Consider the following 14,386-nt stretch of genomic DNA (forward strand, 5'->3'; position numbering starts at 1 on the left):
CCAAAGTAACAACCATAACATTAAAAAATGTGCCAAAGACTTAAAGAGAATCTTCTCTGAAGAAGAAACAAAAATGGCCTATAGACACATGAAGAAATGCTCAACATATCTGGTCATAAAAGAAATGCAAATCAAAACAACTCTGAGATTCCACCTCACTCCAGTTAGAATGGCCAGGATCAGGAAAACGAATAATAACAGATGCTGTAGGGGATGTGGCCAGGAGGGATCACTACTACACTGTTGGGGGGAGTGCAAACTCGTTCAACCACTATGGAAAGCAGTGTGGCAGTGCCTCAAAAGGCTAAACATAGAACTCCCCTATGACCCAGCAATTCCACTACTAGGCATTTACCCAACCATCCAGAAACAAGGGCATACTAAATCCACTAGCACAACAATGTTCATTGCAGCACCTTTCACCATAGCAAAGATATGGAAACAACCTAGATGTCCCTCAGTTGATGAGTGGATCAACAAGTTGTGGTATTTGTACACAATGGAATTCTATGTTGCTGTCAGAAAGAATGACATCACCCCATTTGTTAGGAAATGGAAAGACTTAGAAAAAATCATATTAAGTGAAATAAGCCAGACTCAAAGGAACTTAGGCTCAATGGTTTCCCTCATTTGTCATAATCAGTAGAAACCTTGGGCACTACTAGCAGAGATTTGCAATAGAGCAAAACTTTGATACATAAGGCCATTTAGTATGAAGCTAATTGAAAGGACCTCCAGGATATTGAAACAAAACCCATATAATGAATGATTGTTGTCCATAATATACTATGTTGTCTCTCATCTCCTTTGCTTTCCATTGGTTATCTCATATTGTTATAGTATCTCACTTTGTTATCTGATATATTGAATTTATTTGTATTTGGTTATTTGAAATTTGATAGGGAAGGGGGAAAAACCAAGATGGGTGGGGGATGTGAGGAGAAGGGTAATGGGTACCAAGATATGTGAAAGGGTATCAATGTATGTGAATTAATGCACCTTCTATCTGGCAAATATCATGTAACCCTTTTACTAATTACAATGAAAAAAAGAACTGAAAATAGACCTTCCCTATGATCCCGCCATACCACTTCTAGGCATCTATCCTGAACAGCATGACCCAGCTTATTATAAAGACACCTGCTCAGCTATGTTCATCTCTGCAGTATTCACAATAGCCAGGCGATGGAAACAACCCAGATGCCCTACTGCAGATGTATGGATACAGAAAATGTGCTATATATACACAATGGAAGTCTACATAGCCAACAGACAAGATAAAATAATGGCATTCATAGGGAAGTAGATGAATCTAGAGCGAATCATGCTGAGTGAGACAAGTCAAGACCTAAGGAACAAAAGGCACATGGTATCCTTAATATGCGGTTATTAAATCAAAAGTGTACAAGAGAGAGGACTCAATAACTGCATACCCAAAGCAATGGACACGGTAATGGTAATACAAACATAACTACATAGACTAAAAACATGTGACTCCATAATCATAATGTTTTATTTCATAAACTGATATGTTTCTATGACATACAAACCGTTAACCTAATTTTGATTAAGTTGTAAAGACTAAGCCCCAGAGAATGTAATTAGAGTTTTCCTCCTTGAACAATTATTTGTTAAACTTGTCATTTAAAATATGATGTAAACATAAGCCATTTAATTAATGATTGTTGTTCTTAAGGTACTATGTTATCTATCATCACTTCTACTGTCCCTTGGTTATCTCATATTGTTACACTATCTCACTTTGTTATCTGATATATTGGATATAATTGTATTTGGTTATCTGAAACTGGATAGGGAACGGGTGAAAACAAGATGAGGAGTGGGGCAGGGGGGAAGGGAAATGGGGACCATAACATGTGAAAGGGTATCAGGCACCATTTATCTGGCAAATATCAAGTAACCTTTCTATTAATTACAATAAAAAAGATATTGAAAAAATATAGTAGCAAAAGTAGAGAGATAGCCAACCAACTGGGAAAAGATATTTACCAATAATACAATTGACAAATGCTTAATATCCAGTATCTACAGGGAACTCAAGAAATTAATCCCCCCCCCAAGCCCAACAAACCTTTCACCAAATAGGCAAGGGAAGTAAAGAGAGACTTATGAAAAGAAGAGATTAAAATGGCAGAAAAGCATATGAGAAAATGTTAATCATCTATGGTCATAAAGGAAATGCAAATAAAAAAACCCTAAGATACCACCTTACCATAACAAGCATGGCCAAGATTTTGTACGCAGACAATGACAGTTGCTGGCAGGGTTGTGGAGAACCCTACTACACTCCTGGTGGGATTGTAAACTAGTTGAGCCACTCTGGAAAGTAGTGTGGAAGTTTCTTAAAGAACTGAAAATAGACCTTCCCTATGATCCTGCCATACAACTTCTGGGCATCTACACTGAACATCATAACCCAAGATGTGATAAGGCCACCTCCTCAGCTATGTTTATCTCTGCACTATTCACAAGAGCCAGATGATGGAAACAATCCAGATGCCCTACTGCGTATGAATTGATACAGAAAATGTGATATATATATACATATATATATATGTATGAATATAATAGAATTCTAAATAGCCAACAGACAGGATAAAACAATGGCATTCACAGGGAAGTGGATGAATCTAGAGAGAATCATGTTGAGAGAGACAAGTGAAGACCAAGAGAATAAAAGGCGCATGGTGTCCTTAATGTGTGGCTATTATATCCAAGGAGTAGAAGAGCGAGGACACAATATTTGCAAACCCAATGCTATGGACATGGTAATGGAAATATAAATATAACTATATAGACATAAATACCTATGACTTTATAGACATAATGTTTTATTTCATAAATTAATATTTCTATGACATAAAAACCCTTTGCCTAATTTTGATTAAATTCTAAAAACTAAGTCCCAGTGATGGTATATAGAGATTCCCTTCTTGAACATTTGTTTGTTAAACTTGATATTTGAAATATGATGTAAAAATCAATGTTAATAAATTCTTTAATTAAAAAAAAAAACCTCATCTTTCACTCACAGCATCCTGAATAAGTAGGATCGCAGATGTGAGCCAGCAGTGCTGCCTCCTTTTGGAGATATTAATTCTTCACTTGTTTGTAGGTAGAACTTTCCATTTAAGACATTCATGTACATGTACAACGCATCTTAAACCCAATCACACCTTCCAAAATACTCCCTCTCCCCCTCCCCCACCTGCCACATTAATATCCACACTTCCTTTTATACATGCATATTGAGTATGGTGACAAAGTTCTCTCACTGTCTGTTCAATGATTCCATGTGATTTATTCCTTCCTGCTAGTCCCCTATTCAAGACACTGACATTCTAGATATTTCCTTGATGAACTGTCTGGGAACTGTCCAAAGGGTTTGCAATGCAGAATAGCCTTCGTGTATAGTCTATAATTACGCATACTTTTCATCTTGTCATCTTTGCATAGACAGACCAGTTTCGTTTACCAAAGGACATGCTTCAAATCTATATTTTAGGCATTTGTTCCCCTCACCCCCCTCCCCCGTAACATGGGTGCCTAGAGATGATTCGTTCGGCATCATTTTGGCAAATTGTGAGCTCTGTGAATTGTGCATCCACAATCATAGAAGAGCCTATTACCAGACAGTCCCCTGACATCTCCCTAAATATCTCCAATGCAATATTAGCCCCAGTTGGAAATTCTCCTGTGTTGCCCTACTCATGGTCCATTGTGAGGATTGAGCCTGACGTTTTCATACACCTCAGGCATGGAACAATGTTTTCATGTGTAGTTCATGGACATGACCCAACAGAGAACCAACACAACCAAGTGTGTAGTGAGTGTACCACACTATTCATACAAAAGTGCTTTCTGCAAGATTCCTGTGATTTAGAGTTTTTCTTCTTGTCAAGAAATACAGTCAAATGCATTGTTTCCTAACTAAAGAGCAAAACAGCTGCAAGGACTGCTTCTACATAATAAATATAATGAAGACAAGCCAGTAATTTGGTATCCTTTTAGAGGAGTCCCGGGAATAGCAGTAGTGAAGAATGTAAAAAATTATTAATCTGTTCTATAGAAGGTCACAGGATTCTTACTTAAAATCTCTTATTGTTTACTGCAGTCTGTCTAGTTATCTAAACGGATATGACTGAACACTCAATATATATGGAAGTAGTGGTAGATGCTTAGATAAAAAAAAACGGTGTGAATCTAACTTTCTATTTGTCTATTGTCACCAAATATTAAATACTGGAAAGTGGTGTGAAAGGCTTTGTTAGTCCTCCAGTGAGAATCTGGACATTTGTCTCATCTCTCTCTGACTTCCAGAAAGAGAACACTGATTTCTTCTCTAGGGGATTATTGACTGATCACAAAACAGCCACCAGGGTCACAGCTAGCAACCAGTATAGGAAGTTCAATAATCAGAAAGATGATTGAAATGGAAGAAACCCAGTAACTAAATGTCAACCAACATTGCCTACATCCCAGGAATCCCTTGCTCCACTGTCAGAAAATTCCTCAATTCCTGAAATTACTTCAGGAAGAAGTAGATGTTATATTGGAGATCTTGATTTACTTATATGTAGGATACTGAAGATTTTGTGTTTTTTTTTAAATTATGCTACAGTCCAAGACCTGGTGCCTCATACCTGGAATTCTAGCTACTCAAGAGGCTGAGTTCTGTGGATAGAGGTTCAGAGCCAGCGTGGGCAGCAAAACCTGTGAGCTCTCATCTCCAATTAGCTATCAGGAAGCCAAAAGTGGAGTTGCTTACTCAAGTGTTTGAGCTTTCCTTTGGGCAGGAAAGCCTCAAGGTCAGTACCCCGGCCCAGAGTCAGAATCCTAGGACACACACGGACACAAAGTCAGACGGAGAGAGAGAGAGAGAGATAGAGAGTGAGAGAGAGAGAGAGAGAGAGAGAGAGAGAGACAGAGAGAGACAGAGAGACAGAGAGACAGAGAGACAGACAGACAGAGACAGAGACAGAGACAGAGACAAAGAGACAAAGAGACACAGACAAAGACACAGAGAGAGACACAGAGAGACAGAGACAGATACAGAGAGACAGACAGAGAGACAGAGAGAAAGACAGGCAGAAAAAGAGAAAGAGAGAAAAAGGGGGGATGGAGGGAAACAACGATGAAACTTAGAAAAAAAGCAAGGATGAAGAAATCTCCTGGGGTATTGCAGGCACGGTAGAGGATTTTCTAATCCTGGACTCTCGATGTGAAATTACTTTGGATCATGCAGCTCTGTATATTTTACAGAGTTTTCGTAAGTAGGACAATTTGAATTTTTCACCATGGCCCTATTCACTATTTCCATATCATAAAATGAAGCATGTAAGCATGCTTCTTTACAGATTGGATGAAAAAGAATTTCACAGATTAAAAAATCACACCTGTGAAATAGACTGTAATAAAGAGTAAGCTGTATTTCCTGTGATCAGAAAACACTGCCTATAGTGTCCTAATATAGTTGAGTATTTAAAATGAATACATGAAAGGGAATCAATGAGAAAGAAAAAAATCTAGGATGATTGGGTTTGTGATAACTGAAAAGTATCGGACAGAATGTTGTTATGAACTGTGCATGTTTGAGTTCAGAATGATTGTTGAATTCTGACTTCTTCATTAAGTATTGCTCTCTCTTTATATCCAACTAATGCAGAGATGAGTAATCTAACACACATCTCAGAATTTTACCTCCTGGGACTCTCAGATGACCCTGAGCTACAACCCATGCTCTTTGGGCTCTTCCTGTCCAGATACCTGATCACTGTAGTCGGAAATCTGCTCATCATCCTGGCTGTAACCTCTGACCCCCACCCCCACACCCCCTGTACTTCTTCCTCTCCAACCTGCCCTTAGCTGACATTGGCTTCATCTCCACCACAGTTCCCATGATGCTGGTGGACATCCAGACTCACAGCAGAGCCATCTCCTATGTGGGCTGCCTCACACTGATGTCTATTTTTCTCATTTTTGGTTGTATGGATGTTTTGCATCTTACTGCCACGGCCTATGACTGCTTTGTGGCCATCTGTCACCCCCTGAATTACCCACTCATCATGAACCCTCGTCTCTGTGTCTTCTTGATTCTGCTGTCATTTGTCGCCAGCACCTGGGAAGGACAACTGCATGTTTGGATGGTGTTACAGACGACTGATTTCAAGCTATTGGAAATCCCAAGTTTCTTCTGTGACCCTTCTCAAGTGCTGGATCCTTCCTGTGAGCATACATTCACAAGTAATTTATTTAAATACATTATTGGTACCATATATGGTTTCCTTCCTTTCTTAGGGATCCTTTTCCCTTACTACAAGATTATTTCTTCTGTACTGAGAATGTCATCTTCAAGCGTGAAGTACAAAGCCTTCTCCACATATGGCTCTCACCTGTCTGTGGTCTGCTTATTCTTTGGGACAGCATTGGGTGTCTACTTGAGTCAGCGGTGTCACATTCTCCCAAGGGCAGCGCTGTGTTCTCAACAATGTACACAGTGGTTACTCCTCTCCTGAACCCTTTCATCTACAACCTGAGGAACAGGGACCTCAAAAGTGCCCTGAGCAGGTTGTACAAACCGGCAGCTGACACCAGCAGGTAGGAAGTTTATTTGTTATGTGGTTTTGACAGAAGCAAGAAACTTCAGCATGTAGTCCTATAAATTCTACCTGTCTGAATTCTGTATGCATCTAGTTTAATTAGTACAATTCATTAGCAGTGGAAAACCATTCTGGCTATGTCAGGATGGATTCCTTAAGGAGGAATATATCTTTGTAATGTTTAAATTGTTAGTTTGTAAAGAATGATGAATGTTTACAGATGTTAGGCCCAACAAAGAATGTTGCAAGGATTGAGTGGCAAATTTTGTAATATGTACATTTTACCTCAATGCTATTGGACAGACTTTGAAGTCAGAACGTTATTTTGTAGCCAGCTATCCCATCCTGCCCTTTTGCTTGAGTTAATTTAAAAATTATAAACTAGTGCCTTAATTTTTCCCCTGATGACTTTTGTTATTTTAAAGGTGTTATATAAATGGGCTAACATTACATAAGTCAGGCGAAGAGTGCATTTCATTCTGGATAATCTAATTCCTACCTTCCCAATGTCCCAGTTCTTCCCTCACGTCATCAACTATGAGTTTTAAATTCAATTACAACACACACACACAGAGCAAAAAGTCAAGCTATGGCTCAAGAAGCAGAACAACAGCCCTGAGGAAAAAAATCAGGGAAAGTGTCCACATCCTGAGTTCAAACCCCAGGAATAGTACAAACCAAGATGCAAAGAAGCAAGCAAAAAACAAAAAAACAAAAAACAAAAAACAAAAAATGAGTTAGAGGCTCATCCCTGAGATATAAGCATCTGGGCAGACCTGTGCATTAAAAAGTCCTAGATCGTGCTCGCTTTGGCAGCACATATACTAAAATTGGAACGATACAGAGAAGATTAGCATGGCCCCTGAGCAAGGATGACACGCTAATTCGTGAAGGGTTCCATATTTTCACAGTTGCTGCCGGGGTTGTGGAGAAAAAGGAACCCTATTACACTGCAGACTAGTTCAGCCACTCTGGAAAGCAGTGTGGAGGTTTCTTAAAGAACTGCAAATAGACCTTCCCTACGATCCCACAATACCACTCTGGGCATCTATCCTAAACATCATGACCCAAGATATTACAAGGACAACTGCTCAGCTATGTTCATCTCTGCACTATTCACAATAGCCAGGCGATGGAAACAACCCAGATGCCCTACTGCAGATGAATGGATACAGAAAATGTGGTATATACACACAATGGAATTCTACAGAGCCAACAGACAAGATAAAACAATGGCATTTGCAGGGAAATGGATGAACCTAGAGCGAATCATGCTGAGTGAGACAAGTTAAGACCTAAGGAACAAAAGGCGCATGGTATCCCTAATATGTGGCTATTAAATCCAAAGAGTACAAGAGCAAGGATTCAATAACTGCCCACACAAAGCTATGGACATAGTAATGGAAATATAAACATAACTATATAGACATAAAAACCTATGACTCTACAGACATAATGTCTTATTTCTTAAATTAATGTTTCTATGACATGCAAACCCTTAGCCTAATTTTGATTAAGTTCTACATACTAAGTCCTAGTAATTGTAAAGAGACATTCCCTCCTTGAGCACTTGTTTGTTAAACTTGTCATTTAAAATATGATGTAAAAAATCAACATTAATAAGTTCTTTAAAAAAACCCCAAAAGTCCTAGATCCCATCTGTAAATTACTAAAAACAAAGAAAGCACGTTTTATATCATTTGCCAAGAAATCAGAAAGCCCTGAGTTCAAACACCAGTGCTACCAAAACAAAAATGATCCGTTTGTGTCCACTTTTTAAAAATTTATCTTTTTATTTTTTGTTTTAATGTATAGTGGTGCTACAGGTATATTTGACACATAGTTGGGGTTTTCATTATTTATTGAAATTGTAATGAACAAAATAAAATGTGCTCAGAATAGTTAAAAACATCAGGAAACACTAAAGGGAAATAAAGCTGTGTGATGGTGTTTTATGCCTGTCATCTTAGTTACTCCGGAGGCTGGGATCTGAGGGTCATGGTTCAAAACCAGCACCAGGGACAGCACCCAGACCCTGTGTTCAAAAGAATATCATGACTGCATTTGCTCATGTAGGTATGTGGAAAGGGATCCACACACATTGAGGGGATTGGTAGGGCATGAGAGAGTCTAGAAGAACTGTGGAATGAATGACTTTGATTACAGAGCCCATAAATAAACATGACAAGTTGAATCCTCTGGTACAACTATTTAACCATAATAATATTTTGAGAAAGGGAAAAGAAAGAAGTCACTGAGATTGAGAGATCTCAAGTGGTGAGATTTCAAAACTAAAGCTGTTAAGATTTCTGGAATTTAGCACTGCAATCCTTTTTTCTGGGTCTTGAACTCTGGACCTTACCCTGTTCCTGATTTTTTTCTTTTTGTCAAGGCTGGCACTGCTTTCATTGAGACATAACTCCTTTCAACTTTTTTGGTGTTTAATTGAAGGTCAGAGTCTTGTTGTCTTTCTCCCACACATAAGGATGTCCAATTCTAGATCCCTATGTAGATTTGTTGTGTATTGGAAAACAACTTCTTTCCTTCCTCATGTGAGAAGCATAAAGCTTTAGCTTCTACTTCATTTCCCTGCCATCTGCTTAGGATCTACCACAACATCTCTTACATCCGAGGGAATTCCTGCACTAGTCACCACAGCAGAGGTATGGTAACGGTGAATGTGCTATTCAATGGACAAATGTTAATCTGATATTAGAGTGCTTAGCTAGCATGCATAGAGCCCTGGGTTCAACTGCTCAGTGCCACATGCACGGAAAAAATAGGAAGTGGGGCTGTAAGCGTAGCCTAATGGTAGAGTGCTCACCTCCCATGCACAAAGCCATGGATTCAATTCTTTGGTACCACATCCATAGAAAAAGCTGGAAGTGGCAGTGTGGCTCAAAATGGCAGAGTACTAACCTTGAGTAAAAAGTGTCTAAGGACAGTGCCCAGGCCCCGAGTTCAAGCCCCAGGATTGACAAAAAATGCAAATCAAAAAAATTTGAGATTCCACCAAACCTCAGTTAGATGACCATTATGAATAAAACTGATAGTCACAGATGCTGGTGGGGATGTGGCCAGAAGTGGACATTCCTATGTTGTTGGTAAAATTTCTAGAAAGCTATGGAGATTCCATAAAAGACTGAACAGAGATTCTCTATGACCCAGCATTCCCACTCTGGGTCATTTGATAAAAATCCACTACAAACATTTCCCCACTGCAACTGTCAGTACCACCATTATCACTGAAGCATTGTTTACTTATCCAAGATATGCAATCAACCGAGATACCCCTGGGTGGATGAATGAATCAAGAAAATGTGGTCTATAAACACAATGAAATTGTATACACCCATCTGAAAAAAATATATTGTACTGTTTGTAAGGGAATAGAGAGACCTGGAGAATTAATACCCAACTTCTCAACTCGTTGTCTTTATTGTATTTGTAATTTCAGGGTTTATACTGCTTCAGGGTTTATATATCCTTAAATCATGGAATGTTTTCTGTAGGCATTTGGGGGTGGGACAAAAGAAAATGTTTGATTAAATGTTTATATGAATAATAAAACAAAATAAAATTAGAAAAGATGTAAACTTTGAAGTTGGAATCATAATAATTCTGACGATATATGGTGTGGATAGAGAACAAAGAAAATTTATTAAAAGTCACCCAAGTTTGGAGATCAATTATAAGGATTGTGAAAAGTCCATGCCATCTCTCCATCACATAAGCATAAGTGATAGAAGTTTTAGTGTAGTAATCATCTGCATAGACAGAGAGTCTTGAACCAGCATGGATTTCCTTTAGGTCCTCTCAGCTCTCTGTTTGAAATGTCTACAGAGACTTGGTCATTGATGTGTTCAACTTGGCTAATTGGGAGCCTCAGTCCTCCAAGGCCACCTAGAATTGGAGGGTGACCCTGTGCTCCCTGCCTTTCACTCTCCTGCTTGCAGTACCTATCTCCTTCTTGTCAGCATCCCCCAGCATTGCTTCCATGGTGTCTTCACATCCACTTTGAGGACAGAGGCTGAACTGGTGCTACACGGCGGGTCTGGGGTCCTCAGACCTGTCCACCTGGATCATGTCTAAGGAGAGAGGCAGCTTAAGCGAGTGAGTGCTGAGGATGGATGGAGAAGGGATTTGGAGGTGTGTTTTGTGGACCATGAGGATGGCTTTACTGAGAGGATGTTGATGATAATGATGATGATGATGATGATGATGATGATGATGATGACGACGACGAGATGGAGGAGGTGGTGGAGGCTGCTGCTGCTGCTGTCTGTGACAGGAACACCACACAACAATGAGCCATGGTTTACAGAATGCCATGTGATAATCTCTGAGATCAGTTTGGATTTTTTTTTTGAACTCAGAGTCTGAGGGCTGTTCCTGAGCCTTCAGCTCAAGGGTACTGCACTACTCCTTGAACACAGTGCCACTTCTGGTTTTCTGATGTTTAATTGGAGATAAGCATCTCACAGGCTTCATGCCAAGGGTGGCTTTGAACCATGATCTTCCGATCTCAGCCTCCTGAGTAGTTAGGATTACAGAAGTGGGTCACCAGAGCCTGGCTTCAGGGCTCAGTTTTATAAGTCATTCATTCTCACTTCATATGCATCACTTTTCCTCCATACTTTTGTGAGTGTGTGTGTATGTGTGTGTGTGTGTGTGTGTGTGTCTGTGAGAGAGAGAGAGAGAGAAAGAGAGAGAGAGAGAGAGAGAGAAGAGGGGGAGGGAGTGAGAGAGGGAAAGGGATAATATATTAGTGTCAGGTCTTGAATTCAGGGATGTAACCTATCCCTGAGATATTTAGCTCAAGGTTGGCACTTTACCACTCGAGCCACAGCTCCACTTCCTGCTCTTTTGGTGGTTCCCTGGAGTTAAGAGTTTCAAGGACATCCTTGCTCAGGCTGACTGAGAGCTGCTATCCTCAGATCTCAGGATTACAGGCATGAGTCACTGGAAAATAGAATGTTGTATATTTTTTTAAAACTAGGAGCTGAATGAGGTGGCTCCTGCCTGTAATCCTAGCTACTAAAGAGGCTGAGGTCTGAGAATCCTGGGCACAAATGTACCTGAGATTCTTATCTCCAATTAACCTCAAGTAAATGGGAAGTGGGGTTGGCTCAAGGGTAGGGTGGTATCCCTGAGATGAAGTGCTCAGGGACAGTGCCCAGGACAAGTTCAAGCCCCAAGACACCCCCAAAATAAATAACTAAATATAAACAATTAAAGTAGGTTGAGCATTCTGATATTCATTTCATTTTTTTAACTCATACACAAACAAGCGTATTACACAAGTGGAAGATTGGACTTACTATTTCCTCCAGACTAGTTGCAAGAAATAGCAAAGACTTAAAAAATATTTTTTGCGAGTCCAGGGCTTGATCGCAGGGCCTGATGACTGTCCTTGGGCTTTCTCAAGGATACAGCTCTACCACTTGAGCCATAGCACCACCAAGAAATCAGACCCCAGTCTTCATGAATGCTAGGCAAGCACACTACCACTAGGACAAACTGCTGGCCCCAAAGATAGCAAGGACTTTTAAGAAGAGTTAAAAGAATAAAGAGGAGGGCCGGGAGTTTGCCCTAGTGGTAGAGTGCTTGCCTAGCATGCACGAAGACCCGGGTTCAATTCCTCGGTACCACATACATAGAAAAAAAGCCAGAAATGGTGCTGTGGCTCAAGTGGTAGAGCTCTAACCTTGAGAAAGTCCAAGGACAGTGCTCATGCCCTGAGCTCAAGCCCACAATTGGCAAAAAATAGAATAAAGAAGAAAATGACATGTAAAATCATATGTATGAACTTCTACAGACCTGTTAGCCACATCAGAGACCATAAAAAGGGCATGGGGGAACTCCCACCCCTCTTTAAAAAGAGTTTATTAACATTGATTTTTACATCATATTTCAAATGTCATGTTTAACAAACAAGTATTCAAGAAGGGATATTCATTTCATTAAACTGCAGCTTAGGCGATCAAGGAGTTAACACCCTCATAATCCTCTTCTACTCATCACACATTAATTTGGGTATAGATGCACATGAACCTGTATATGGATTTTTATATGGATATAAATGACATCTAACAGCCATGTCTGAGAGAGCACAAGTGTCCTTTGTCTCTGAGCCTGACTTACTGAACTCACTAGCACATTTCTAGGTCTACTCATTTCCCTGCAAATGCCATAGTACCAGAATAGGAAAGTCAACGGTGACCAGAAGCAAATTGGTCTGTCTGGGTTGCAGTGGGACAGTAAGTGACTGTTGGTGGGTCTGATTTCTTCTCAGTATAGTCAAATTCAACTAGGCTAAAAGCTGTCTTACTGTGAATCTATGATTCTTATACAAATGATCTCCCAAAAAAGCTGTTCTAAAAAGAAGATAAGAGTAGGCTGTATTGTTGTATTGACATGCTCTAGTTATTTTTATGATCTTGGATTTCTAATATGTTGTTCTCCCAGTGGGTCAGATGTGTAGGCACAGGGCTGGGATAAAAAGGCCTACCTGAGTTAGCAGAGGCTACAAGTGTGGGATTGCCACAGCAGAGAAATATTTCCAAGTACACTGCACCTCAAGTATGTTACACATTTAAACGTATACATATTTGAATATCAGGTATATACCGTTGAACGTTCCTAGACAAACATTATGCTTTTCTAATGAGATTTCTTCCTTTAGCAGTTGTCCAAGTCATCTCAGAGCAGAAAATCTAACCACAGTCTCTGAGTTCCATCTCCTGGAACTCTCAGATGACCCTGAAATACAGCCAGTCCTCTTTGGGCTCTTCCTTTTCATGTATCTAACCACCATACTGGGAAATCTGCTCATCATCCTGGCTGTCAGCTCTGACCCTCACCTCCACAACCCCATGTACTTCTTCCTCTGCAATCTCTCCTTGGCTCACATCTGCTTCACATCTACCACTGTACCCAAGATGCTGGTGAACATCCAGAGTCACAGCAGAGCCATCTCCTATGGGGGCTGCCTCACCCAGATGTCTCTCTTCCTCTTTTTTGGCTGCATGGATGACATGCTTCTGACTGTCATGGCCTATGACCGCTTTGTGGCCATCTGTCACCCCCTACACTACTCGGTCCTCTTGAACCCTCGCTGCTGTCGGATCTTAGTATTGGTGTCTGCTTTCTTTAGTGTTTTGAATTCCCAGTCACACAATATATTGATCTTACAATTTACTTGCTTTAAAAGTGTGGAAATCCCAAATTACTTCTGTGATGCTTCTCAAATATTTAAACTGTCCTGTTCTGGTTCCCTTACAAATAACTTGTTCATATATTTAATTACTGTAGTCTTGGGGTTATTTCCTCTTTCAGGAATCCTTTACTCTTACTACAAAATTATCTCTTCCATCCTCAGGATCCCCACAGAAAGTGGGAGGCACAAAGCCTTCTCCACGTGTGGGGCTCATCTGTCAGTGGTTTGCTTTTTCTATGGCACCTTGCTTGGTGCGTACTGTGGTTCCACTGTGTTCCATGGCTCCAAGAAGCTTGTGGTGGCCTCGGTGACGTACACGGTGGTCTCCCCCATGCTGAACCCCTTCATCTACAGCCTGAGGAATACGGATATTAGCAGGACTCTGAAGAGGCTGGGCAGCAGGATCCTTGGAACTCAGGACTTGGGTAGGACACTTAACTAAATAGAAGAATTAGGCAGCTCTCTGCTTCTTTTTCCATGTGGAAAATGTGAAGAATAATTGGCTAATTAATTCCCCGACTTGTTCCTTTGTTGCACAGTAGTTAAG

General features: G+C 40.2%; 1 non-coding gene and 1 pseudogene across 1 annotated transcript; both read left to right on the top strand.

The window, feature by feature from the left end:
• The first annotated feature begins 7,420 nt into the window (after window positions 1–7,420).
• On the top strand, window positions 7,421–7,527 carry LOC150068091 (U6 spliceosomal RNA). Its single transcript, XR_016538629.1, has one exon. It is a non-coding gene; the product is annotated as a U6 spliceosomal RNA (small nuclear RNA).
• Window positions 7,528–13,420: 5,893 nt separating this feature from the next.
• Window positions 13,421–14,150, top strand: LOC150068092 (putative gustatory receptor PTE01 pseudogene; annotated as a pseudogene).
• Window positions 14,151–14,386: the final 236 nt, after the last annotated feature.

The sequence above is a fragment of the Megascapheus bottae genome, chromosome 1 (genome assembly GCF_031878675.1).
Source record: "Megascapheus bottae isolate mThoBot1 chromosome 1, mThoBot2.hap1, whole genome shotgun sequence".
Lineage (NCBI taxonomy): Eukaryota > Metazoa > Chordata > Mammalia > Rodentia > Geomyidae > Megascapheus > Megascapheus bottae.